The sequence below is a fragment of the Cervus canadensis genome, chromosome 31 (assembly GCF_019320065.1).
Source record: "Cervus canadensis isolate Bull #8, Minnesota chromosome 31, ASM1932006v1, whole genome shotgun sequence".
NCBI classification, from domain to species: domain Eukaryota; kingdom Metazoa; phylum Chordata; class Mammalia; order Artiodactyla; family Cervidae; genus Cervus; species Cervus canadensis.
Window position 1 is genome coordinate 6,734,965 of NC_057416.1, and position 27,610 is coordinate 6,762,574.

The 27,610-nt window shown below is 40.0% G+C and overlaps 1 protein-coding gene across 4 annotated transcripts in view; it reads right to left on the bottom strand.

Annotated features, from left to right (window-relative positions):
* The window catches only part of GPM6A (glycoprotein M6A), a 236,780-nt gene that overhangs the window by 181,921 nt on the left and 27,249 nt on the right, over positions 1-27,610 (bottom strand). The window contains exon 1 of one of the 4 annotated variants that reach the window (XM_043454436.1): positions 18,328-18,347. The exons of the other annotated variants lie outside the window; for them this stretch is intronic. The gene's annotated coding sequence lies outside the window, so the exon portion shown is untranslated. Of the gene's footprint in view, positions 1-18,327; positions 18,348-27,610 lie in introns of those variants that run through there. 4 annotated transcript variants of the gene reach the window in all.

The window sequence follows — 27,610 nt, forward strand, 5'->3', positions numbered from 1 at the left end:
AGAGTCCTGGGTCAGCTGAAGTAGCTGAATCTACAATGGGCTTAAATGGCAGGAGCAGCAGCAGCCATATGAGTTGTGAGAGACACTGCTGGGGTCAGAGAAGGAAGAGGATAAACCCAGATTTATGTGGGCGTCAGCATCTCCCACACACTGAGCATGGGAGTGGTGAGGACTGAGCCTTGGTGTGAGCAATCCAGAAACTGGAATGTCTGGGCACTCCCACTGTAACACAGGGCTGAACTACACTCAAACACTGAACAACACTTCTAGCTGCCACTTTGGGTTCTTCTGATGAATTTGCTTCTGCCCAACTGGAAAAATATTACAGAGCCACTCTTTGAAGTGTAAGGTACTTAAGGTCAGGGAGGCATGCAATGAAGGACCCAAGAGAAAAATGTAGGGCTTGGATACTGCATTTCTGTTCATGGAATGGAACCGTATTGTGCAATATTCATATGTGTGTGCCTTTTCCTGGAGAATTCTACTAGTCCTGGAAAGCCAGAGACAGGGAAGATCATGACTCTATAAAATATTCCTACATCTCAATAACATAAAGATGAACAGTACATTTTAAAAACAAGCAAAAGGACATGAAGGGATGCTTCACAGAGAAAGACAGACAAATAGATGTGAACACATAAAAAGTGCTCAATATCATTAGTAATCAGGGAAATGCAAACAAAAACTATAAACAACAGAACACTGTTAACTAGGATACGCAACTACCAAACTGCCAGATATTTTTGTTGGGAAATTAATATAGTAAAACTATTTTACAAAAAAAAAAAAGATGAAGACCCAAAGAAGCAGTTAGTCCCAACAGTTTATATACCATTTTAACAAAGAGAAGTAAATTGTGGAGATGAGAAAAAGGAAATAGAGTTAAAGCTTTAAGGGTGGTAAATTGTAGGAAGGTAAATGTATAGGGGGAACTAATAAAAGACAAGGGTTATTGACTAAGGTTTGTTATTCAAATTCCTCTCCTTGTAATCTCTGGGATAACCTGACTCCACCATCCCTAGGGCAAGAGACAGTGGGTTTGGGTTCATACACAGGGAGACGGATGCCCTGCTGTTAGGCAAACGGTGAGGGTAGAGAACTTTTCTGTCTGTTGCTTCTAACTTGCCTTCAGCTAAAAATAATCCTTCTGCCAAAGTGGCATATTTGGGGGTGTTGTACTTTAATCTCCTTCAGTATATATCTTCTCACATTAAGGAACCATATTCTAAAAGAACTGGTCTTTACGTTACATAAGAATGCTAATGTGAGAAAAATGTCAACTACCAGGCATGCATTACACCGTGAAACTGCAATGCCCTTTTGTCCTTTCATCATTAAGAAGAAAAGAACATTTTAGTGGAGCTTCACAGAAAATGAGCACTTCATTTCTCTCTAAATTAGCCTGACACAGCTGGTGTGGGCTGCATTTCCTTGCCTCTTTGCTTACAAGAAGCATTTGGGAAGTAGAAGGAGTAACGTTTCAGCAGGGACTTCTTTTGGTAATGAAAATTGCAGAACGGCTTCAATAACAGTAAACATTGAAGACCCATTAAGTCATCTCCCTTATTGTGTTTAACACCATCCGATTCAATGAGAGAATCAAGGGCCACAGCTGGATGCAAGAAGCATTGGAATTCAAGCAACTCCCTCCCTGCATCAGTGATAATGTCTAAGAAGTAGCGCGTGAAAGATAAAAAGTCATCACTGAGTTTTGACTGTAGATCAGCAGTCAGTGTAAAGGAAGACTTGCTAGTTCACACGGATTTGTTAAACATAACACATGTGCTGTCTGGAGGAAGGACAGAGAGCACAAATATTCTTGACTATTTAGCAATGAGTATTTAAAGATAAATTTATCATTGCTTTAGAGACAAATGAGATTGTTTAGAGACAATCCTGCAAATCACAGGATCTTTTCATTTTATTAGACAAGTAGATAAAAACCAATCTTAGAAAAAAAAAATCTTCAAACTCCAGCGCTCTTATTTTTTCTTTTCTTGTCTCATTATTTTTATAGACTGTAACCATGGTGCTATTTAGAATATAGCTCTGTTCCTTGCATAGCTTCGAAGCTCACAGATCTGAGTTTCACCACCTCCGTGACAGCAGCCCGACTCAGAATCCTTTGAAATCCAGCTTTACCTTTCCTTATTTCATTTCCTTGTAATGCTCATGAGTTCGCTTTGATGCTGCTGACTTAGGGAGACCATCCAACACATCTTCTCCTTCCCGGAGCTATAGGCAATGACACTGCTGTTGACTTGGATGGAAATTTACTCTGATGAGAACCAAATTAAGTGGGGAAATCTCAGCTACAGATGTTTAGGAACATTTTCAACTGTTGAAGTAGATCAAGTGAAAGGCATTTATAGCATCACTAACAGCATATATTGTCTCCCAGCATCTGCCAATCTATAAGAGCTCATGTAGAGTCAGAGCAGAAACACCACCCACCACAAAGACAGATGACTTGTGATGAGTTCAGTTGAATGGCTAGCATTTCTCCTCAATCATCCTGGACATACTTTGCTTCCCAGTCATCACAGCTGATGAGCTCAGTGGGCGCTTCAAGACTGGTATGTGGCTCGACACCACCCCACCTCTTCCTGGTCGGCCTTACAGAGCACCTGCTGCCTCTTACCTGGTCTTCCTCACCTAATACCACTTGGCTCTGAATTCTGTGTCCCTCCAAAATCTGTGTGTTGAAGTCCTAGCCCCAGTGCAATGGCATCACAAGCAGGGGCCTTTGCTGGATGACTAGGCCAGGCGGGTGGGGCCCTCATGAATGGGATTTGTGTCCTTGCAAAGAGACCCAGAGAGCCGCTGCCTCTTCACCCGTGAGGATGCAGGGAGAGGAAGGCTGCCAGTGGAGAAGTGGGCCCTCACCAGACACCCAGCACCTTGATTCTCAATATGCCAACCTCCAGAACTGTGGGGAATAAATGTCTGTTTTTCCCAGGGCATGGAGTCTAAGGTGTTTTGTTGTGGCAGCACAAACAAAGACGCTCCTCCTCTACCTCTGAGCGTGCATACACACATGCCTAAAGGACTGACTGACACTCCCATAAGAACCCTCTCATTTCATTTCTGCTCTTCTCCCGTCTCGATCCTGACTAAATCCCCTTTGCTTCTCCTTGCCTTTTATTAAATTATTACCAGAGGTATAATTTATTTGAGGTGCCCACCTGTATGGTAGGGTGAACACCTAATTATACAACATCAATCCAAGGAGCTTACAAGCTTTATCTATTGTGATCATCCCCACAACCTAGGAAAGTAGATATTTGTTAACTTTAGCTCAAAGACAAGAAAAGCAGATGCTCAGAGAGGAAATTCACTGTCTAAGCTGATCTGGAAGGGAACACAGTTATGAATTTTAATTTTTTATTATAATGGTCCTCCTTTTATATATGGCTAACAACCATCTGCTGGTGAAAGTTCCAATATCCTCAATCTACCATAAGACCATAGTGAAAGTAACTAAATGTAGAGTATTTTAATACATCCATTCATGAATGGATTTTTATTAATCTGTTTATCATAAAATAAGTTTACATAATACTATGAACATGAAGGAGAAGGCAATGGCAAACCACTCCAGGGCTCCTGCCTGGTGAGGGAAGAAAAAACAGGAAGGACACAAATTTAAAAGCCATGCAGTAAGTTACATTACACATTTATACAATAAAACACAAATAGGAAAGGAAGAGCGATAAAGAGAAATTCAATACCAAATGAAGTCACCTGGGAAAGATTTAAGAAACTGTGGACACTGTAGAGCTTGCAGTGAATCTTAAAAATTGATGGGATTTGGCTAGGATGACCAGACAGAGAGAAACATTACTCTGAATAACACAGGTTAAACAACACAGTTAATGAGAAACAGCCATAGTATCTTTAGGGAACAGAGAAAATGACAACAAGACGTTTATGAATCAGAGGAAAAGGAATCAAGTATAACCATTACATTAAACATGAATAACTCACAGGCTATAATGAAAAGCATGTGTATTTTGCCTCCTACTGCACTTTCAAAGTAGTCAGTGTGGCTTCTTATGATCCAATGATGTGCTAGAAAATCACCTTTCTCGGGGGGAAAGTCCTGATTTGTCCCATTTACCAATTTCTGTGCTGTAAATACACCCACTGTGGCCAATTTCAAGCTACTGATGCTTTACCCGCAGGCTCACATGGTTCCTAAATATTGAATTATCAACCTTCATAAGCCACAAGGTTGATCCCAAATGCTTCTGGCTCCCCCTTCCCTTTGATGAAAATTTGCATTTTTTCTTGTTTCCCCTGGTTATTGTGAACACCATAAAAATCCCACAATTTCTTTAAGTTGCAAAACAGTCCAATTTGAAGAATTAAAATGATGAAACCTGAAAGTGAAAGTCGCTCAGTGGTTTCCGACTCTGCAACCCCATGGATTATACAGTTCATGGAATTTTCCAGGCCAGAATGCAGGAGTGGGTAGCCTATCCCTTCTCCAGTGGATCTTCCTGCCCCAGGAATCAAACCAGGGTCTCCTGCATTGCAGGCAGATTCTTTACCAACTGAGCTATCAGTGAAGTCCAAGTGAAAGTCATTCAGTCATGTCCAACTCTTTGCAACTCAAAATAGTGGAGTGGGTAGCTGTTCCCTTCTCCAGGGATCTTCCCAACCCAGGGATCGAATCCACATCTTCCACATTGAAAGCAGACTCTTTACCAGCTGAGCCACCAGGGAAGCCCATGTAATAATAAAAGCTTTGAACCTGATTTAAAGCTGGGCAAAGTGCCTTCTCTTTTCCCTCTTAGTGTTACTACTTCTCTGGTTGAGAACTCACTTTCTCAGCCCTCCTACCTGCACTGGACGTGGCTTCTCTGGACATGGCTCCTCTGGCCCAGAGTAACAGGTTGAGTGCAGGAGAGGCTATTACTCACATTACACACCATTACAAACTATTACAGGCTATTACACACATCGAAGGGAATTTTTAAGCTCTGAAGCATCTTCATTTTATACCCCAAAGTGTTCTGTGTTTGATAGACTTTTTCCTGCCTAATAAATCCATACACACAGGGTTTATTTACTATAAGCAATCTTTAGCCAAAGACATCCTGCTAAAAGCATTCCTGATAAAGAGATAATGTCTGTTTCTCTGGGAAGCTATCACTCGTCTACAGGAGCTCACTTAAGCAAGGAAATGAGACAGGATCACCTGACTGTTGACCTTGCCTTGGACAGCGGGTAGAGAAAGTCATCTTCCAACTAAACCAAGTGAATGGATCACAGGCAGCTTCTTATGGACTGCCCTCCACAGATCACATTTGTCTAGGGGTCCTAACAGTTAAGATGCCCTCATTTTAACCCCCTAAATTTAACCCACCTAATTTAACCCACCTCCTCCGCTTAGCACTGCCCGTACCTGCACTGCAGGGCCCTGTGGAGGCTGTTGTTGATTGTATGTTGCAAGAAATGAAATATTACCAATAAGTAAGCAAAACAATGAAACATCGGAGCTTGAGATAGCAAATGCATAATCCTAACAAGAACAGGGAAATCCGAAATAGGCTGATAAGATTTTATCTGTCCCTGTATGAAATCATAACAGTGTGGGCAGCTATTAAAAGTCTGCTGAACAGATTATTCTTTTTCATTAATTCTCCTTGATGCAAAATGTATAAAATGCAGGAGGTGGGGAAGGAGAGCCATAATATAATTCAGGACAAACAGGTTAAAAACTCTGAGTTGTTAATATTATATTAGAGTTGATATTACATTAGACTTTATATCTAATAATATTAGAGTGTGGGAGAAATGGGATGGCATTAAAAAATAGGAAAAAATAATCAAGGGAAAAATAATATGAAATGGTTCAAGAAATCTCAACCCAAGAAGAGGAAAGCTTTCAAAGAACACAATACAGACAACAAAGTAGCTTCACAGGTGGGTAATTATTGAGGAATTATGTACTATTATTGTAATGTTTTTAAAAATTGGATCCTTTTCCCCCCCAAGTTCCTTATTTTATGAAACTCAAAACAGCTATCTCATCTTAAAATTCACTGGGAAAAAAATGCCTTAGTAATAAATCCCACCAGATAAAGTAAATTATAATAATTCTTTTTCTAATATATTATATTCTCAATATGAAGAGTTTCATGGGGGCATAATCTGCATACAGAATTTAAAATCCTGACAACTGAAAACAGAAAAAAAAAAGAATGAGAGAAAAAAGAGAAACTTTATGATGAAGAGTGTTTTCAGACAAACTTGATGATAACCACATGTACAAGTTCTGAATTTTCTCCAAAAACAGTGGACAAACTATAAGGATGTAAACTGGGAATTTGTCAGTTTGTAAGAAAGGCAAAATGTTGCTTAGGTAATGAAGTGGGTGCTAGAAGCAGCAGTTGTTGAGTTATGTGTGGAAGAAGCCCTATGGCGGGGTGCGGGACCAGAATCAAGAAGAAAAATCTTTAAATTGGGGGGGAAAGGAGAGATAATACTGCAGTGGTTTCTGAAGAAACACCTATATATTATATAGGTAATTCTGAGGTGAGTGTTTATTTCTCAGTTGAGACACACTAGTTGATTTATGTGAAAATGATTCTGCAATATCACTAAAGCAAGAGTTGTAAAAGATAAAAGTACTCTGCAAATGCCATGAGATAGCAAAACTACATATTAGAAAAAAATTTAAGATTAAACACAAACTGCAAATCATCCAGAATATGCAGGCACAGATTCCATTCAGACTAAGCTAACTTTATATCATAAACATAGTTAAATTAAAACTATCCTCTAAAAAGAACACTTACAATAGACAGCCATGACTAATTTCTTTCCTTCAAAAAAAAAAAAAAAAAGGAATGCCCAAATAGATTATAAATCCATGTGGATAACGAGTCAGGCAATGTAACGGCTTTTAATCTCCAGTCTGTGGATGCCTTCCAAAGCCTGTAAACTGTCTAAGGCGGAAAACAAAATTTCATTCGTACGTGGACAGGAAGACGTCAATATTTTAACCAGATTCTCCGAGGGAGTTCATGCCCTGCCCCACCAAAAAGTCAAGGACCATTGTTCCCAATGAAAAGAATAGGATACAAAGATGACTGAATATTCTACAACCTGTGAAGGACCAGGAAATAACTAAATCACCAAGGGGGTCCCAAGAACAGTACTATGTGGACCTAATTTGGGGTCCCAGGGAGTTTAATGGGGCTTCCCAGGTAGTGCTAGTGGTAAAGAACCCAGGTGCCAAAGCAGGAGACATGAGACGCGGGTTTGACCCTGGGCGGAGAAGATCCCCTGGAGGAGGGCGTGGCAACCCACTCCATTATTCTTGCCTGGAGAATCCCATGGACAGAGGAGCCTGGTGGGCTACAGTCCATGGCGTCACAAAGAGTTGGAGACAACTGAAATGACTTAGCATGCACACAGTGAGTTTAATACCTTCTGGAAACCCAGTTTTTTATGGAGGAATAGAATGGGACAGATTTTCTGCTACAGAACACATTCAAATATGATCATGATCTATCATCCTGTTTACTATACTAGGTTTCTTAACTCTTTCTTCTGTGTTGTTTTTCAATGGGATTTTGCATTTACTTCTTGGCATTTATCATACCAGTAATATTTACATGATAAAATTTTTATAAACCCTTGAGCAAAATCCCTAATTACTAGTCATTTTAAGTCAGCCTAACATAAAATCTAATTGATTAAGACCATCCCTTTTAATTTTCTTTCATTCTTATTTTATTCATTTTTCTCAGTGGAAAGGGATACGGAACTAGCAATTATATATGAAAAACATACATGAGATGGTTAGACAGCATCATCAATTCAATGGACATGAATTTGAGCAAACTCCAGGAGTTACTGGAGAACCAGAGAAGCCTACTCCAGGAGATATTGGAGGACATGGACATAGTCCATGGGGTCACAATCAGTCAGACACAACTTAGTGACTTAACAGCAACATGAAAAACACATTACTGTCCACCAAAACACTGTTGTCCTATAATTTAATCCATGTACTTCTAAGTTCATCTTTATCTTAATATTGCTTTTTTAAAAACTTGTTGTTTTCTCTAGGGGTATCACAATAAACTGTGGAAAATTCTGAAAGAGATGGGAATACCAGGCCACCTGACCTGCCTCTTGAGAAGCCTGTATGCAGGTCAGGAAGCAACAGTTAGAACTGGACATGGAACAACAGACTGGTTCCAAATAGGAAAAGGAGTACGTCAAGGCTGTATATTGTCACCCTGCTTATTTAACTTATATGCAGAGTATATCATGAGAACACTGGGCTGGAAGAAGCACAAGCTGGAATCAAGATTGCCGGGAGAAATATCAATAACCTCAGATATGCAGATGGCACCACCCTTATGGCAGAAAGCGAAGAGGAACTAAAAAGCCTCTTGATGAAAGTGAAAGAGGAGAGTGAAAAAGTTGGCCTAAAGCTTAACATTCAGAAAACTAAGATCATGGCATCTGGCCCCATTACCTCATGGGAAATAGATGGGGATACAGTGGAAACAGTGTCAGACTTTATTTTTTTGGGCCCCAAAGTCACTGCAGATGGTGACTGCAGCCACGAAATTAAAAGACGCTTACTCCTTGGAAGGAAAGTTATGACCAATCTAGAGAGCATATTAAAAAGCAGAGACATTACTTTGCCAACAAAGGTCTGTCTAGTCAAGGCTATGGTTTTTCCAGTGGTCATGTATGGATGTGAGAGTTGGACTGTGAAGAAAGCTGAAGGCCGAAAAATTGATGCTTTTGAAGTATGGTGTTGGAGAAGACTCTTGAAAGTCCCTTGGACTGCAAGGAGATCCAATCAGTCCATCCTAAAGGAGATCAGTCCTGGGTGTTCCTTGGAAGGACTGATGCTGAAGCTGAAACTCCCAATACTTTGGCCACCTCATGTGAAGAGTTGACTCATTGGAAAAGACCCTGATGCTGGGAGGGATTGGGGGCAGGAGGAGAAGGGGACGACAGAGGATGAGATGGCTGGATGGCATCACCGACTCGATGGGCTTGAGTTTGAGTAAACTCCAGGAGTTTGTGATGGACAGGGAGGCCTGGTGTGCTGTGATTCATGGGGTCGCAAAGAGTCGGACACGACTGAGTGACTGAACTGAACTGATAGCCAATTAACAAGGTGGTGATAGTTTCAAGTGAAAAGCAAAAACACTCAGCCATACATATACATGTATCCATTCTCCCCCAAACTCCCCACTTTCATCCAGGCTGCCACGTAACACTGAGCAGAGTTCTATGTGTTATTCAGTTAAGTCCTTGCTAGTTATCCATTTAAAATATAGCAGTGTGTACAGTTCCATCCCAAACTCCCTAACTACCCCCTTTCCCCATACTTTCCCCCACCAGCAACTATAAGAAACCGTAAGTTCACTGAATTATAATGCAGTCTACAAATGTTATTTATCTACGGTACTATAATAATAGCACCAGACACTCAGTCCTTATCCATACCACCACTGATTTTTAAATACCTTTCTCCCAGAAACAAGGGCTGAATCTGTAGCAGTACCTAAGTTAAGTAGATTTAACACATGTTGTCAAAGGCAGTTTTTATCCATTCAGTTCAGTCGCTCAGTCGTGTCTGACTCTTTGCCACCCCATGGAATGCAGCATTCCAGGGGTCCCTGTCCTTCACCAACTCCCAGAGCTTGCTCAAACTCATGTCCATCAAGTCGGTGATGCCATCCAACCATCTCATCCTCTGTCGTCCCCTTCTCCTCTGCTTTCAATCTTTCCCAGCATCAGGGTCTTTTCCAATGAGTCAGATCTCATCAGGTGGCCAAAACATTGGAGTTTCAGCTTCAGCATCAGTCCTTCCCAATGAATATTCACGACTGATCTCCTTTAGGATGGACTGGTTGGATCTCCTTGCAGTCCAAGGGACTCTCAAGAGTCTTCTCCAACACCACAGTTCAAAAGCATCAATTCTTCAGTGCTCAGCTTTCTTTATAGTCCAACTCTCACATCCATACATGACCACTGGAAAAACCATAGCTTTTGACTAGATGGACCTTTGTCAGCAAAGTAATGTCTCTGCTTTTTAATATGCTGTCTAGGTTGGTCATAACTTTCCTTCCAAGGAGTAAGCGTCTTTTAATTTCATGGCTGCAGTCACCATCTGCAGTGACTTTGAAGCCAAAGAAAATAAGGTCTGTCACTGTTTCCATTGTTTCCCCATCTATTTGACATGAAGTGATGAGACCGGATGCCATGATCTTAGTTTTCTGAATGTTGAGCTTTAAGCCAAACTTTTCCACTCTCCTCTTTCACTTTCATCAAGAGGCTCTTTAGTTCTTCTTCGCTTTCTGCCATAAGGGTGGTGTCATCTGCATATCTGAGGTTATTGATATTTCTCCTGGCAATCTTGATTCCAGCTTGTGCTTCATCCAGCCTGGTATTCCTCATGATGTACTCTGCATAGAAGTCAAATAAGCAGCATAACAATACACAGCCTTGACGTACTCTTTTCCTATTTGGAACCAGTCTGTTGTTCCATGTCCAGTTCTAACTGTTGCTTCTTGACCTGCATACAGATTTCTGGCATGCAGGTCAAGACCTGCTTCTTGACCTGCATATCAGACCACCTGACCTGCCTGGTATTCCCATCTCAGGTGGCCTGGTATTCCCATCTCTTTAAGAATTTTCCACAGCTTGTTGTGATCCACACAGTCAAAGTCTTTGGCGTAATCAATAAAGCAGTAGATGTTTTTCTGGAACTCTTGCTTTTTCTATGATCCGACAGATGTTGGCAATTTTAAAACATGTTGTCCAAGGCAGCCTTTATAGTTACTGACATGTGATAGGGTGAATAAGATATATATACCATACAACTGGAAAGATTATTAAGGTGAGGACGTTCATTCTTTAGCAGAATACTTTACTTCCAAAGCTGTGGGAACGTGAAGTGGGAAGAACACGGCACTGAAGCATCCAGGTTCTGGCCATGAGCTGCCTGAGGCCATCAGCTCCCTCACTGAACAGGCAGAAGGAAGCAGGAGCCTGCCAGGCTCACAGAGGACACAGGAGCAGAGCCTGCTGGGGAGCAGGGAGGTTCCGAGGAGGCTGTTTCCTGCACTTTCCTGTCTCCCTCCCCACCCTGCTCACCTTGCTGCTTCTGAGCTGAGGCCATGGCCACCAGGGAAACACACACCTTGATGCCACAAGACAATAAGCATGAGGAGGGACAAAGGTCACAGCTCCCAGCTTGCTGGAGGTTATTTAGGCTTGCCTGGGGGCCGCCACTTTCGTTTTTGCCCTGACTCTCTTCTTTTCAGATAAACTGCCATTATTCCCAACTGCACTCAAATAAGCTAAGATGGGCTGGGCAGCCTTCTTCCTTCCACTTGCTGCTCCTGGCTCAGCCAGGCTAGCCACTCCTGACACAGGCGCAGCAAAACGGCCTCTCATTTTAAAAGTCACTTACAGCTAACAAGCATGGGGGTGCAATGCCAAACCACACGGTCTAGGAAGGAATGTGCCCCCTGATTAAAGGAACGTGCCCCCCTGATTTACTCCCATGTTAGTCTATAACCCGTGAAAGACCAGGAAATTACTAAATCACCAAGAATCCCAAGAACAGTGCCATGTGGACCTAATTTGGGGTCCCTAGGGAGTTTAATAGGGCTTCCCAGGTAGTGCTAGTGGTCAAAAACCCACGGCCCAAAGCAGGAGACATGAGACGCGGGTTTGACCCTGAGTGAAGAAGATCCCCTGAAGGGGGGCATGGCAACCCAGTCCAGTGTTCTTGCCTGCAGAATCCCATGGACAGTGTTTGGAAGTGAAGAGTTAGCTCTCTCTTATCCTGGTTCCCAAGGAATTTATGTATTCCTGCGGAAAAGGCAAACCTCCAGGTCATTCCACCTCAACCCCTTTCCTCTTCCTGATTTCAGCACTAACAACCCCCCAACAGCTGTTTTATTTTACAGGATGAGCCGCTCACACTCCAGAGAGGAATGAACATGGACACAGAAACAACACTCAGTCATTCTCCGCTGAGCCAAGATGCTCTCCTTAATAAAAACACCCAGTAAAAATGGTTCCTCTGATTGAAAACAGCATCAGAAGTTTCCAAACAAAACAAAAGCAGGGCAGTTTAGTTCACAATGAAGATTACCTCCATGTGAGTAATCTTTTTATAGAGGTTTTTAGATGAGCTCACATCATCAACAACAAAAAGTATAACATAAACCTCAACTTAAAAAACTTTATAAGCCTATTTTCTGTTATTTTTGAAGAACATTTCAACATGAAGTCATCTTCCTGAAATGCATTCTGGGTAGTACACAGTTTATTTTATGCACCTCACAAGCTAAATTCAGACAATTATACTCAACTCTGAATTAAATTTAAAAAAAAAAATTTTTTTTTCTTGGTGAGGTTCTTTTGGGTCTCTAAAGCTGAACTTTGCTTTGAATTCTTCAGAATAAAAGCTATTCAAATAATTTGAAAACTTCTATCAAGAATCCTGGCACTTTTCCTGCAGATAAAATGGGCATTCCACTCACTCCTCCCACATACCAAACAGTGAAGGCAATACAACAATTTCCCAAACACAGCATTTTTTCCTCTCCGTTAATATAATTTTGGCATGATGTATTATTAAACAGTTGGGTGTGTGCATGAGTGCTAAGTTGTGTGCAACTCTTTGTGATCCTATGGACTGTAGCTCTCCAGGCCTTTCTGTCCATGGAATTTTCCAGGCAAGAATACTAGAGTGGTTTGCCATTTCCTAATCCAGGGGATCTTTCTGACTCAGAAATAGAACCCATGTCTCTTGTATCTCCTGCATTGGCCTGTGGATTCTTTACCAGCTGAGCTACCAGGAAAGCCCACTAGACAAGTCAATTGATAAACAACTGTGTGATGCCATATATGAGATTTTAAAAACCCATAGCACAGAATATTATAAATTATCCATTACTGTGATGGTATGTAGCTCTTCCCAGCTAATACTTTTTTTAAAATAACAACCTCCAACCAGAAATAACCCAAATGTCTGTCAAAGGGTGACTGGATAAACTGTAAATCCAACTAATGAATTACCATTCAGCATCTAAAAGAAATGGACTTTTAACATCTACAAGGACATGTATGAATCTCAAAAGTTTAATGGTGAGTGAAAGCAGCCAGACACAGAAAGCTATAAATAAATATTTAACTTATATTAAATTCTGTAAATTCTGTAAGTTCTATTGCAGACAAAACTAATCCACAGTGGCAAAAGCAGATCACTGATTGCCTGGGGGCAGGGGGGCGGGTGACAAATAGCACAGAACACAATATCATACGTGCCTCCAGGCACATTTACAAATTGTGTCACAAACTTCTTCCTGATGGCCATGTTAGCCATAAAGCGCGGTCCCATTTTTTAGATTGTCACCTAAACTAGCTAACACTGTGTATATTTTTAAAAACAATAATGATAAAATTAAATTATTGTTCAAATCCCCATCTCAAGGTCAAAGGTCACCACTAGGCATAAAATTCCAAGGCGGATATTATTTTATTTATTATTTATTGTTTGCTATTTTAAGAAGGAATGGTAACCTCTCAGCCCCATGTTGATAACAGTGACTAGCTATGGATCAGAGAGCAAAATGGGTGGGAGAGAGGCCAATGCTGTGGGTCTATGAAGACATTATATACTGGTTTGGAAAAACAAAATTTTTGCCCAATCCAGTATTTGCTTGAAGTTTTTAAACAAGTTATTTTTGAAGTGTTGCATTTACAACTAATTTCAGTGAAAATCTAAACAAAGTGAACTATCCTTAAAAAAATAAAAGCATTCAGTTAGCACAAAGCCAAAACTTAAATAGGCCAATTTTCACAATGCAAAACTGCACTTAAATTGACAAATGCCACTGAGATCACAAGCTGAAATCAACAATTAGTTTGATCAGTAAGGTGACTCTCAATAGACCAGTTTAATTTAAAAATTGTTAACCAATTATTTACATACATGTGAGTGACCTCAAGTGAATGGATAACATAGAGTCTGGGTTTCATCTTTTTACTCCTCAGGCTTACTCTCAAATCATTTTATTTTAAAAAATTAAATAATTTAATATGCAAATTTTCTAAGTTTACTCATTAAAATTGTTTTTAAAATACTTGACTTGAAAAAGTCAACCCTGTTTGTTATGATTGCCAATTGACAGTAACTGCATAGAAGTCTAAATTATGTCTGTCACATATGCATTATGGTTTGAATTCAGAAAAAATTCCAAGAAGACCCAACATGGTTCCAGCAAATATAGCTAATGGCACTCAGCTGCTGCAATCCAAAGAAGTAACAAATAATCCTTTTAAAAAATGACAAGCTTGTTTAATAATCTTCATTATGTCTACAATTTCATTTCTGAGTATTTAGAATTGTGAATGATGTAATAATCTGTATTCTTCCTGATGGAAAACCTGTTATCCAAATTAAGAGCTTTTTGTCTCCCTTAACTCAATTCAGCTAATTAACAGACTCATGCTTTCCCAACTGATTTCCATTTGCTGCCAGGCAAGTTAAAAATACCACATAAAAAGCCAATAAATATGTCTTCCCCAATTAACGAGAGGCCCTTCTACCAGTTTAACTGGAAGACTAAATAGTGCACTAATTTCAAAGCTATTTCAGTTAATAACATATACCTATTATACGTGTCCATTAACTGTGATATAAGACTACCAAATGGAAAAAGTCAGAAAAATTCAATTGGAAGTGAAAATTTATTTTGTAATGAACTACCAATGAGCGGATACATATCTGGATGTAGAACCAGAGTAGGACGATTTTAAACAGAAGAAAACGAATCTAGGCTTTGCAACAGGGAAGTTTTCCTGTTTTTAGTCTATATTTCTCTGCTTCAGTCTTAACAGGCAGGAAAACATTTATAGTTTGGCAGTCGTGGGTTTTCCCATAAGCACGAGCGGAACCACAGGGCCTGCTTCCAGGCTGCGAGTGTTATTTCTGGGAAGATCACACACGCTTTAAAGATCCCATGCTAGTCAAGGTAGGAACCCAGCAGCAAGTGACTGCCAAACAAGGCCAGATCCATGATGGTGCACGCGTCTCTTTATTATGTTATGATGGAAATATACTCTGTGTGATTACAACCAGTTCTATCAGTGAAATTGAACATGCCTGTCGGACTAGCATTTGTGAAATATGCAGCAGTTTTAGAACCAGAGGAGTCATGAAACACCATACGTTTACTGCTTTAGAAAATGTATATGTCAACCAATGTAAGTATGATTCAAATACATTTGGGAGCATAATCAAAACCCATTTAAAAATTATTTTGAACAATCTAATAGAAAACATTTTCCCATAGGTTTAAGGAGAAGATATATTGTAATTTTGTGAGGAAAAAAAAAAAGCTGTTTTGGTCTGTTTTCCTAAGGCAGAAAAGAGGGAATACACTTGAATTAAGAATGCTAAGAGCATTTTCAAATTATCAACATAAAAGCCCATAAAGTAATGATACTCTAATATCGTTACTGATGATAATAATTCATTTATATTTTAAAACTGTTACTGAACTGAAAATAATAATAAAAGTGAATAAAATGTCTATAATACTTTTTTAGTATCTGTCCTAACTAGATTGATATAATTATGATAAGTAGAAGAGGAGCTAGAATGAATTTTGATGTAAACTGTCCCTTTTTTAAGAAAATATTAATGCTCAAATAGTGATAGCTGGCTCAACTGCTTAGTCACAACAACTTAATAATTTTGGTTTCTAAATGATGAACATCATTTTAATAATATTTTCTGATTAGAATATAATACATATTCATTGCTATTAATTAACATTTTAGGGATAACACAAATGATGTCTCACTTGTAATAAACTGTCATCTCTTCCAAACCTTTTGTATCACTTGTTTTAACATCAATCCACTTGATAGAATTATTTTCATCTCAATAAGGATGGCAGAAAATAATAGTTTTAAATGATGCACAAATGTCTGTTTCAGAATATATGGTATAATAACAAAGTGCCAAAAAACAAGCTGCTTGTGGCCTAAGATATGCAAAGAATTAATTTTTTTGCTGGCATCTACTGTAATTAGAAATGGGTCTGTGCATCATGATTAAACCAGTAACTATGGTAACGAGAGCAGGAAAGCATAAGTGCAGAAAGAGGGAGGCTGAATAAACCAGTGATAAGCTGCTTTTCATCTGTTTATTTTTAGAGTCTTTGTAATAAGCAGAACTATCTATAAAATGCATATTAACCTTATTCTACTTCCTATCATTCGTTGTCTAAGACATGTCATTCCTTAAACCGATGCACACATTACCAGGGAGCACCCTGATAACCACGTGCACGCTGCCCCTGTGTTCACGGGGCTGCATGGAGACAGCGACAACAGAAGATTTTAGTAATTCACTTTTTGGTGTCTTAGCCTTCTTGCTATAAATTTATAGCAAAGCCACCTGTTCTTCAGTTGCATGTGGCAACATGCTCACATTAGTAGGGCTCAAACATGAACAGAAGGCAACCAGTAGCTCCATGCCTAGTGCCGGGTCTCAGCAGCTCCCAGGGCAGTCTGGGGGACCGCGGTACACACCTCCCAGCTCCCAGATCTGAAATCCTTGGTCTCTGAGTACATTTTTTAGTCTCAAAACCATGCAGAAATAGGAGGAATATTTAAAGCAGTTTCAAAAGAGAACATCAATCACAACTGATGACAGGTATAAAAAATAAGCCATTTGAGAAGAATTTCTTTTTTATCATTTATTGAGGCTAGAAAAGACTGAGGAAGCCAAGAATGTGAGTGTGAACAGTGATTATCTCTTTATGGAAGATGGAGCAAGATGGAATAGCATAAATTTCAGAAAAACAACCATAATTTATGAAATAGCTTCTTGTACAAGAAACAATGTATCACTAACTAAGCTGTGAGAATCGAGCTGAATTTAATAAAAGACACAGAAATAAAGACATCATGTTCTTTTTTAACGCAATGTGCTCTGCTGTGCTTCAGTCACTTCAGTCATGGTCAACCTCTTTGTGACCCCATGGACCACAGCCCACCAAGCTCCTCTGTCCATGGGGATTCTCCGGGCAAGAATACTGCAGTGGGTTGTCATGCCCTCCTCCAGAGAATCTTCCCGACTCAGGGATAGAACCCGAATCTCATGTCTCCTGCATTGGCAGGTGGGCTCTTTACCACTAGCGCCACCTGGCAAGTCCCTTTTAGCACATTAAGAACTCACTAAACATTTTCCCCACATGACTGAGTGACTTTTTCACTTTAAATTTCATAATTCTGGAAGAGAGCTTCTGTATAAGGAATACAGGCAGGCTTCCCAGGAGTCGGATAGGACTGAAGCGACCACACATAAAGAATTACAAACTTTTACAGCCCTTATTTCAATGGGAACTAAATTAGGAAGTTCAGTTCAGTTCAGTTCAGTCGCTCAGTCGTGTCCGACTCTTTGCGACCCCATGAATCGTAGCACGCCAGGCCTCCCTGTCCATCACCAATGCCCGGAGTTTACTCAAACCCATGTCCATCGAGTCGGTGATGCCATCCAGCCATCTCATCCTCTGTCGTCCCCTTCTCCTCCTGCCTCCAATCCCTCCCAGCATCAGGGTCTTTTCCAAGTTAAGTGATTTCAAAGGTGAAAAGTCTCAACTAAGATAAGGCACCAAAGACTGTTCAACGTTTCAAAAATGCTTTAAGCGACTGGCACCAAAGCGTTGATGATAGGGTCATTTTCCGTTCAGATATTCATTGTGTCAACCCAGATGAGGCATCTGCCAGATGTGAAGCACTGTTCTCGGTTCTGGGATACAAGTGTGAATAACAGAGACACATCTCCTGCCTCATGTCACTTCCATTCTGGGTAGGGATACAGACAGGAAACAGGCAAGTTAAACTAGATTGTTGTAAGAGCTTTGGGTGGTGTGACAAAGATGAACTGTTAAAAGGCTACTTTGCTAGGCTGGTCAGGGAAGACCTTCTTGAGGCAGGTGAGGTTTCAGGCCATAGGAGCCAGTGATGTGATGAAGAGCATCCCAAGAATAGGGAACGGCAAGGCCAAATGTGCAGCATCCGGGGACGTGAGACAACAGCATGTTCGGACCTTGGGGGGCAAAGGGCAGAACAGGATGGTGCCTGGCCAGCAGGGGAGAGCCCACTGGGGACCTGGTTAGCCCATGTTAGGGGCTGGATTCTTAAATGTATCAATCTTCCCAATAAATTGGAAAAAAAAAATTTTTTTTTTTCCTTTTGGAATCATTTCTTAAAAAGTACCAGTTAGAAAGTCCAAATAGGCTTACTCACCCAGAACTTCTGTTCAGCTTCCTGCAAGGAAGCCAGGATTGTAGCTCCCTGCAATTGCAGTCCAGGATTGCTGTACTGAACACGGAAGAGGAAAGCGGACAACAGCACGTCAGGACCTGTAGCTGAAAGTGTCCCTCGTGGCCCTGCCGAGTGGAGAGGGCTGCCTTCTTTATCGCTTCTTCCAAACCAAAGACATCTCAACCATCGTCTCCATTCAAATCAATGAGATACCAGAACAGGAGCACAGAATTTTCTTCCTCATTTTCAAAAACTGGCTGCCACAAAATGTTAAAACTCCAACTGGAGAGCCTTTCAAAAATAGCTAACATCTTCTCAATAATTCAGAGTAATTTTTTTTTTTTCAGTTCTCTTCAGTTTGTTTTCCACTTGTACCATCAGAAACTCCTCGTGCAGTTTCCATAGCAACCACTAGAGGGAGAACATCTCCTGAAGATAGTCATTTAAAAACACCACTTGTTTCCTAAATCTGAAGAACTCCAAAATGATGATGCCTCCCCAAGATGAAAGAATATACCGGCATCTTGCAAATCTTAAATGTATTTTTTAATGAGTCCTGATAATAAGTAATAATATATATTCTGCAAAGAAGGGAATGGCTACCCACTCCAGTATTCTTGCCTGGAGAATTCCATGGACAGAGGAGCCTGGCGGGCTACAGTCCATGGGGTTGTAAAAAGTGGACAAGATTAAAACAACCAACACTTTCACTTCAGAGACTTTTACATTCATTATTGATTTGCTTCTCCAAATGAATGGCCAAGGGAATAGGTATTACGACCACTTATCTAAAATTTAAAAACGCAAATGATTGAACTGAAGACATACAAGATTTTAATTGAACGATCATATTAGGACTGAGGTCTGAGTATTTTTTTCAAATGCATTATATTGTCTCCTTATCACTTTTTGTTGAGAAAATAGAAAACTTTATAGTCTCAGTTTTCCATCATATTCTAGATTTCTAGATAAATATCTGGAAACACAGGAGACACTTAAATAACTACCGAATGTATGAATGAATTAACATATGAATAAGAGTGAATGAATGAAGTTTCACTCTGTTTCTCTGCAGTGCTGTGTGCTAACATAGCACCTAGCAAGAGGACACCTGTTCTCTTTCCAACCACTTCTCATTTCCGAGGCAGTAGTTGCAAGGATGCCTAAGGATATTACTTGCAGTTTAATAAGCCCCATGAAGAAGAAGAGAGCTTTGTAATCCTTTCTCCAAGATCATGGAATCCTCATGTCATGGACTGAATGTTAGTGTCGCCCCCAAAATTCCTGTTACTATCCTAACTCCCGTGTGTCATGGTGTTGGAAGGTGGGGCCTTTGGAAGGTGATTAGCTCCTGAGAGAGAAGCCCTCATGAATGGATTAGTGCCCTTAAAAGGAACGAAAGAGGCATGAGAGAGATGTTCTGTTTCTCTTTGCCATGTGAGAATACAAGGCGAAGATGGCCATCTGTGAATCATAATCAGGGCCCTCACCGAGAAATCAACCACGGTGGCACCCTGACCTCGGGCCTCCAATCTGCTGAACTGCAAGAAATACCACCCAGTTTATGGTATCTTGTTATGGCAGCTGACAGATACACCTCTTCTTGCTCCACCTTCTCTAGACCGATTTTAGAAAATTTAAACTAGGGAATTTTGATTATTCCACTAAATCTTACACAAAGCATCATTATGACTCAAATACAGAATTCACTCACATGGGTTAACCTCAGAGGAAAGAAGAAACAATCAACTAAAAAAAAGAAGACTTAAAACTGTGACCTACCCCTTCCTTTTGCTCAGATGGTAAAGACTCTGCCTGGAATGCAGGAGACCCAGGTTCGATCCCTGGGTTTGGAAGATCCCCTGGAGAAGGGAATGGCAACCCACTGCAGTATTCTTGCCTGGAGAATCCCATGGACAGAGGAGCCTGGCGGGCTACAGTCCATGGAGTCGCAAAGAATCGGACTCGATTGAGCGACTAACACTTTCACTTTCCTTCCTTTTGCAGGAATCTTGAAACATTTGCCACAAAGGTATACTATGGGTCTGTGTCAAATCAAGTAAAATAAAAACATCGATACTATAATAATAAGTAACCAACTGCTGTTAGAGTAAGTAAAGGACAGTTATTGAAATCTACTAAAGATCCTTGGGGAAAAAAAAAAAAATTCCCTGATAAAGACTAGACACTTCTTTTCAAGCAAGAAGGCTGCATTTGGTGGGATGTGTATATGTGGGGATGGGGTGCTGCCTCTTCTCCCAGAGTTAACTTCCTCTGCACAACTAAGCAATCAAGAAACTGGCTCCTAAGAATTCCCTGGAGATCCAGTGGTTAGGCCTCCGCACCTCATTACAGAGGGCCCAGGTTTCATTCCCGGCTGGGGAACTCAGACCCTGCAAGCCATGCAGCACAGCCAAAAAGAAAAAAACAAAAAAGACAGTGCCTCCTAATAGGAACAGATAATCCACAGTCTCATATAATTCCAAATACCATAAACGATTTTCAGAAGAAATCCCGAGAAGTGAAAAGTTTTTTAGTGCTTTCCTATAATTTCAATCTGCTTACAATGAAAAAATGAATTAACTTTTTTAATAAGGGGGAAATATTTTTAATTCAAGTTATATAAATTTCATATCTGATCTTAAAATTATCTCTGTTTGGCACATAGTTTGTGTAAAAAAAAAGTTAAGCTGTTTTCTTGTTTAATCTAAGGAGATAAATAATCAAGCGCTACTAGACACAGTCGTACCTAGTACCCCCTGTTTCTTCTTATCAAGAGCAGAGCTTACCAAAGATTCCTTGGAACTGGCAAAGAAACAAGGGCGTCTCCTCTGGCCAGTCCTTCCAGAGCCCGTCACCAGGCTGATTTCAAGTGCACAAAGAAGATAAAGTTGAACTGGTAGGCTTCCTCATATCTGCTCATTCTGCACATTTAGTACATTCCTTGAGTATCTGGTTTTTAAAAGGTTTATTTAAAAATTATCTGATTTTGTGCATTAAGTTTTCTGGATGATATTTCACGAAATCAAACAGAAAAAGTTCTTGTAGCTCTGTGACCTCACGTACCACATTTCTAGTGAATTTTTAAAATCCATGAGTGAAAGGAGACAGTTATTGGTAATCAGTTCATATAACAAGTTCCACTGAATGACAAATGATTTTGTTAAAAAAAAAAAAAAGTCAGAGCCCACTGGGAAAATCTTAAAAGCATACAGAGTTCACCACGAAGAAAAGTAATTCTGTTTACAATGAGTATCAGAGGGGAAAAAATTCAACACATTTTGACAAAGTCAATATATTTGCTTTCTACAGTACTGTGGTATTTTCACAGATCTCTTGTCCATTCAAACTCAGAAACCTAACTTATCATTAGAAAAGAATAAATAAAATTAGATTACCTGGGGGTCTAACAGAGCTCTAATGAGATTTAAGAAATGTTTATATGTATTCAACTTTTATTCACATCATTTTAATCACTTTACAAATTAAATATAATTAAAAGTGCCATTGATATTGAGTCAAAGAAATTCAAGCATTTAATAATACTTCCTATATAACTAGGAGGTAATTTTGATATATGAAAATAGGACTATAACACTTGGAGAATTATTCTTAATTTTCAACAAAATGCAAATACTCCAAGTTCAACCATAAATTTCAAACAAAGAAACTGAAAAATAATTTCTGGTCACTGAAATGTGTTTCAGGAGTGAAAACAATAGCTTCTGGAGCTTTTAGATACAGATCTACTCTCAGGAAAACCTAGGACACTCTGCTACAGTCAACAGACCAGACAGTGCTCATCAAAGTATTTTTTGCTGTGATTAAGTGGGTGTGTTAGGGGTGGGGGGGGGGAGGTGGCAGAGGGGGCTGGAATGGGGAGATGAGGACACAAAACCTTCACTTTAGTTCGGAGAAAAAATACTACTTTAAATGGCACATGGTAGTTTTAAATGCCTTTCCCCCATTGTCTTAAATGATTACCAGCAAGAATCCTATTATTACAGCAAAAATTACCAACCATAAATTCAACTATGTTAATTTCCAAACTATTGAGAATATGTCATATCAGAAAGTTGAGCTCTCAAAATGGAAATATGTACCCATGTCCCCAATAATGTTGAATTAAAAACATGGTGTTTACAAGGAATTTTTTCTTTCCTATGAATATTTAGAAACTTTTTTAAAAATTATTATTTCAGGCTTTTGCTACCGTGAATGCCACCCCTTCCAAAAATCTCTGAGAAAAGAGGTTTTCCTCTCCACCAACTAGAGTTTACTACTCTCATAGGTAAAACATTAATAAATGATGGAAAACCATCTCTCATCTTGCCTACTGATCTCACCATAGGACAAAAACATGTTCCTTTCTCAAGATGACTCTTTGTCCAACCAAGCCTTGGAGCAAGCCATTTTCTATTTTTAATTTTTTTTTCTTTTTTTTTTAAATTTATTTTTAACTGAAGAATAATTGCTTTACAATACTGTGTTGGTTTTTGTCATATATCAACATGAATCAGCCACACATCCCACCCCTCTGGGTCGTCACAGAGCCCTGGTTTGAGTTTCTTGAGTCACACGGCAAACTCCCGCCGGCCATCTGGTTTACACACGGTAGCATATATGTTTCCATGCTGCTCTGTCCATTCACACCACCCTCTCCTTCCTTCCTCTTGCCAGTGTCCATTAAGTCATCCTTTTTACGTATATTTGCCTGGAATTTTCAGTAGGACCAGTAAGCAGAAGAATCATGCACCACAAATTCTTTGCTCTTTAGTTACAGTAATTAAAGGCAAGCAACCACAAAAAGGGTGCCGCCAAAGGAAGGCATTGTTACGGCATTAATCAGTTACTTTCCCAATTACTGATTACAACAAGGATCTAAGGCTCTGATCTGTGCAGTCAGTTCAGTCACTCAGTTGTGTCCAACTCTTTGTGACCCATGGACTGCAGCACGCCATCACCAACTCCCGGAGTTTGCTCAAACTCAGGTCCATCGAGTCGGTGATGCCATCCAACCATCTCATCCTCTGCCGTCCCCTTCTCCTCCAGCCTTCAATCTTTCCCAGCATCAGGGTCTTTTCAATGAGCCAGTTTTTTGCATCAGGTCGCCAAAGTATTGGAGTTTCAGCTTCAGCATTAGTCCTTCCAATGAATATTCAGGACTGATTTCCTTTAGGATGGACTGAATTTGATCTCCTTGCAGTCCAACGGACTCTCAAAGTCTTCTCCAACACCACAATTCAAAAGCATCAATTCTTCGGTGCTCAGCTTTCTTTACAGTCCAACTCTCACATCCATACATGACCACTGGAAAAACCATAGCTTTGACTAGATGGACCTGTGCTGGCAAAGTAATGTCTCTGCCTTTTAATATGCTCTGTTAGGGTAAGTATTTTTCAAAGAAAAAATTAAAATTCTTCTACTTAAGCAACATAAAACTAGAAATATTTAGAAAGTATTAGTTCATTCACCTATCCCACAAACATTTTTGAGTGCCTCTTTTGTGAAAAGTTTTATGAAGTGCCTTTCCAGAGTCCATGAAATCATATAATAATTTAGATGGTGACCCATCTTCTCCACTAATGAGTCCAGTCCTGTTGTAGTACAATGCCCAAAGAAAACAAAAATCCCTTCATCATGCTGCTGCTGCTAAGTCGCTTCAGTCGTGTCCGACTCTGTGCAACCCCATAAATAGTAGCCCACCAGGCTTCCCTGTCCGTGGGATTTTCCAGATGAGAGTACCGGAGTGGGCTGCCATCGCCTTCTCCGCCCCTCATCATGAGAGACAAATAATGGGAACGTTCTCTTTTGACCATGGAATATGGCATGCATTCTAAATATCTACAGTCCTAAATTTTATCAGATAAGGAAGGATATTAAGGGCAAGGAGATTTCATTTTCTACCAATCTGTTTCCAGAACTCTATAGTTTCTGCAGCTGAAAAACCTATAAATATACAGTGTTGGAACCTCTCTTATATCATGACAATTTTCCACAGAGAAGTACTCTAAGAGAATAATAATTTGTGCACTAGATGTGAAAATGGCTCAGGAAATAGCACTTTCAGAAATCTAAATTTATTTCCATTTTAAAATATATGGTACAAAGGGTTGGGGACAGAGAAAATTCTAACCATAGCAAGAGCAACCAAATGCCTGCAAAGCAGAAATAGAGTAGAAATTTAGTTGATCCTTCCTTTGATTGCCATTATCCTTAGTTAACACAGTAATGTCTCTTTCTTTACTACAACGCACTACGCAACTTTGAAGCCTGCAGGTCAACACGGCAGATATATGGTGTATACCACCACGGTGACTGTTAAAAGGGAGTTCGCAATGTTAACCCAGCTGGTTTAAAATTATCTTTTTTCAGAGTTGTGATAAACACTGGCAGCAGTGTAAGCTGGGGGATAAAAAAGTGTGCAATTAACTTTCCTTGGCTCATCTTTCCAACCTAGGATGTAAATTGACTCCTCCCAGAGAGGCAGTATAGTCAGGAGCTTCACTAATATGGTAGACTAATTTAGACAGATGATCCTTGGACAGAGAGTTCCTTGGACAGCAAGGAGATCAAGCCAGTCAACCTTAAAGGAAATCAACTCTAAATATGCACTGGAAGGACTGATGCTGAATACTTTGGCCACCTGATGCAAAGAGCCAACTCATTGGAAAAGACCCTGATGCTGGGAAAGACTGAGGGCAAGAGAAGAAGGGGACGACAGAGGATGAGATGGTTGGATGGCATCACCAACTCAATGGACTGAGTTTGAGCAAACTCCAGGAGATGGAGAAGGACAGGGGAGCCTGACATGCCGCAGTCCATGGAATCTCAAAGAGTCAGACAGCACTTAGTGACTGAACAGCAACAAAAAGTCACAGGTTTACATTTAAATTTTGTAATGAAAATATAGTTGACATATAAAATTAAACTGGTTTCATGTAAATCCATGGCTGATTCATGTCAATATACGGCAAAAACCACTACAATACTGTAATTAGCCCCCAACTAATAAAAATAAATGAAAAAATAAAAAAAGCTGGTTTCAGTGTACAACATAGTGATTCAATATTTGCATACATTATAAAATGATCACCATGGTAAGTCTACCGAGTATCTGTCCCCATACAAAGCTATTAAAATATTATTAACCATATTCCTTCTGCTGTAACTCACATCCCTGTAACTTACTTACTTTACACCTCTTAGAGCCTTCAGCTATTTCACTCAATCCCCATCCCTCTTTCCTCTGGCAACCACCAGTCTGTTCTCTGTATCTATGAGGCTGTTTTCATTTTGTCTTGTTTTAAGATTTCACACATAAGTGGAATCAAACAGTACTTGTCTTTCTCTGTCTGATTTCTTTCACTTAGCACGATACCCTCCAGGTTGATCCGTGTTGTCACAAAGGGCAAAATTTCCTTCTTTTTTATGGTCTAGTAATATTATGCTATATATGTGTGGAAATACTCTGTGAAAATGGACAAATGCTTCAAATAAGGGTTTACCTCACACTGCCCAGAGAACTGGTTGGTAAACACACACCCCCGTGCCCCTGGGGTCACAGACCGGCATGGGCTAGAGCGTGATCGGTCTGAGTGAACCTGACCCACACAAAGCCCGACGCTGAGCCACGCAGACTGGAAGGGTCCCGTTGAGGACATTGTCAACGAATTTTAAAAACTATTCTTGGAGAACGCACTGGCCAAAATTCTCCCTTATATACCAGAAAGACACATGCTCTGGGTTGTTTTTATCCTGTGGCCCAGGATGTTCACGGATCTGCACCCCTTTTGTATTGGATATTAGAAAAATTAGACACAATTTGCAGGATACAAATTTATAGGATTTAACGATATATACGTGTGTGTGTGTGTGTGTGTGTGTGTACGTATATACACCTTGCTTAAGAATCTCACCCAGTTTCACTTCATTTTTCCAAATTAAATTCCTTTTGCTCTGGTTCCACTTTACCATTTTTTAAATCTCATCTTTCTATTTCTTTGTTTACATTTAGAAATTTATGTATCTCTGCAAGGTACCAACATTTTTAAAATAATGTTTGAAATAAATGATTAGGCTGCATAATTTGACTGTCAGATCCAAAATTATTTCTTATTCAAATGAAAAATTTTAATTGCTTAGGCACAGATTCCATGAGAGAGGAAGCTATTCCCCAGCTAATCTGCAGACAGAGGTGTTTAATGGATTAGGCTTGGCTGGAAGGTTGATCAAGTCCTCCTCTGATGAACCCATCCTAATTTTTAAAATTTTAAATATTCAACTGTATAACATAGTCTTAAGGAATGTAATGCAATTTTATCCGATTTTATGAACGCAAAAATACATAAGAAACACGGGGTGGAGAGAATGAGGACCATTGGTACAGGTAGCAGAGTGATGGTATTTGCTTATTCTCTATCATAAATACGAGAATAAAACATTTCATGTATGCTAGTGTGCGTATTGTCAGGGGTTACTTCATGATAACTTAGTGGGGAAAACATACAGAAATGACTCAATGGCCCAGACTAAATTAACGCCTACTGAAATATACTTAGTAATTGTTCATATAAATATAGGAAAAAGAGGGAAATGGAAAAAACATACTCTCCACCTGAAAGGCTTGCCAAAAAGACTAGCTTTTACAGAGCATGCAGCTTTGAAATGTTCAGAAGTGAATCATCAGGCTTTCAGTAAGTCAGTCAGTTTAGCTGCTCAGTCGTGTCCGACTCTTTGCAACCCCTTGGACTGCAGCACGCCAGGCTTCCCTGTCCATCACCAACTCCCGGAGTTTACCCAAACTCATGTCCCTTGAGTCGGTGATACCATCCAACCATCTCATCCTCTGTTGCCCCCTTCTCCTCCTGCCTTCAATCTTTCCCAACATCAGGGTTTTTCCCAATGAGTCAGTTCTTTGCATCAGGTGGCCAAAATATTGCAGTTTCAGCTTCAGCATCAGTCCTTCCAATAAACATTCAGGACTAATTTCATTTAGGATGAACTGGTTGGACCTCCTTGCAGTCCAAGGGACTCTCAAGAGTCTTCTCCAACACCACAGTTCAAAAGCACCAATTCTTCGGTGCTCAGCTTTCTTCACAGTCCAACTCTCACATCCATACATGACCACTGGAAAAACCATAGCTTTGACTAGATGGACGTTTGTTGGCAAAGTAATGTCTCTGCTTTTTAATATGCTGTCTAGGTTGATCATAACTTTCCTTCCAAGGAGCAAGCATCTTTTAATTTCATGGCTGCAATCACC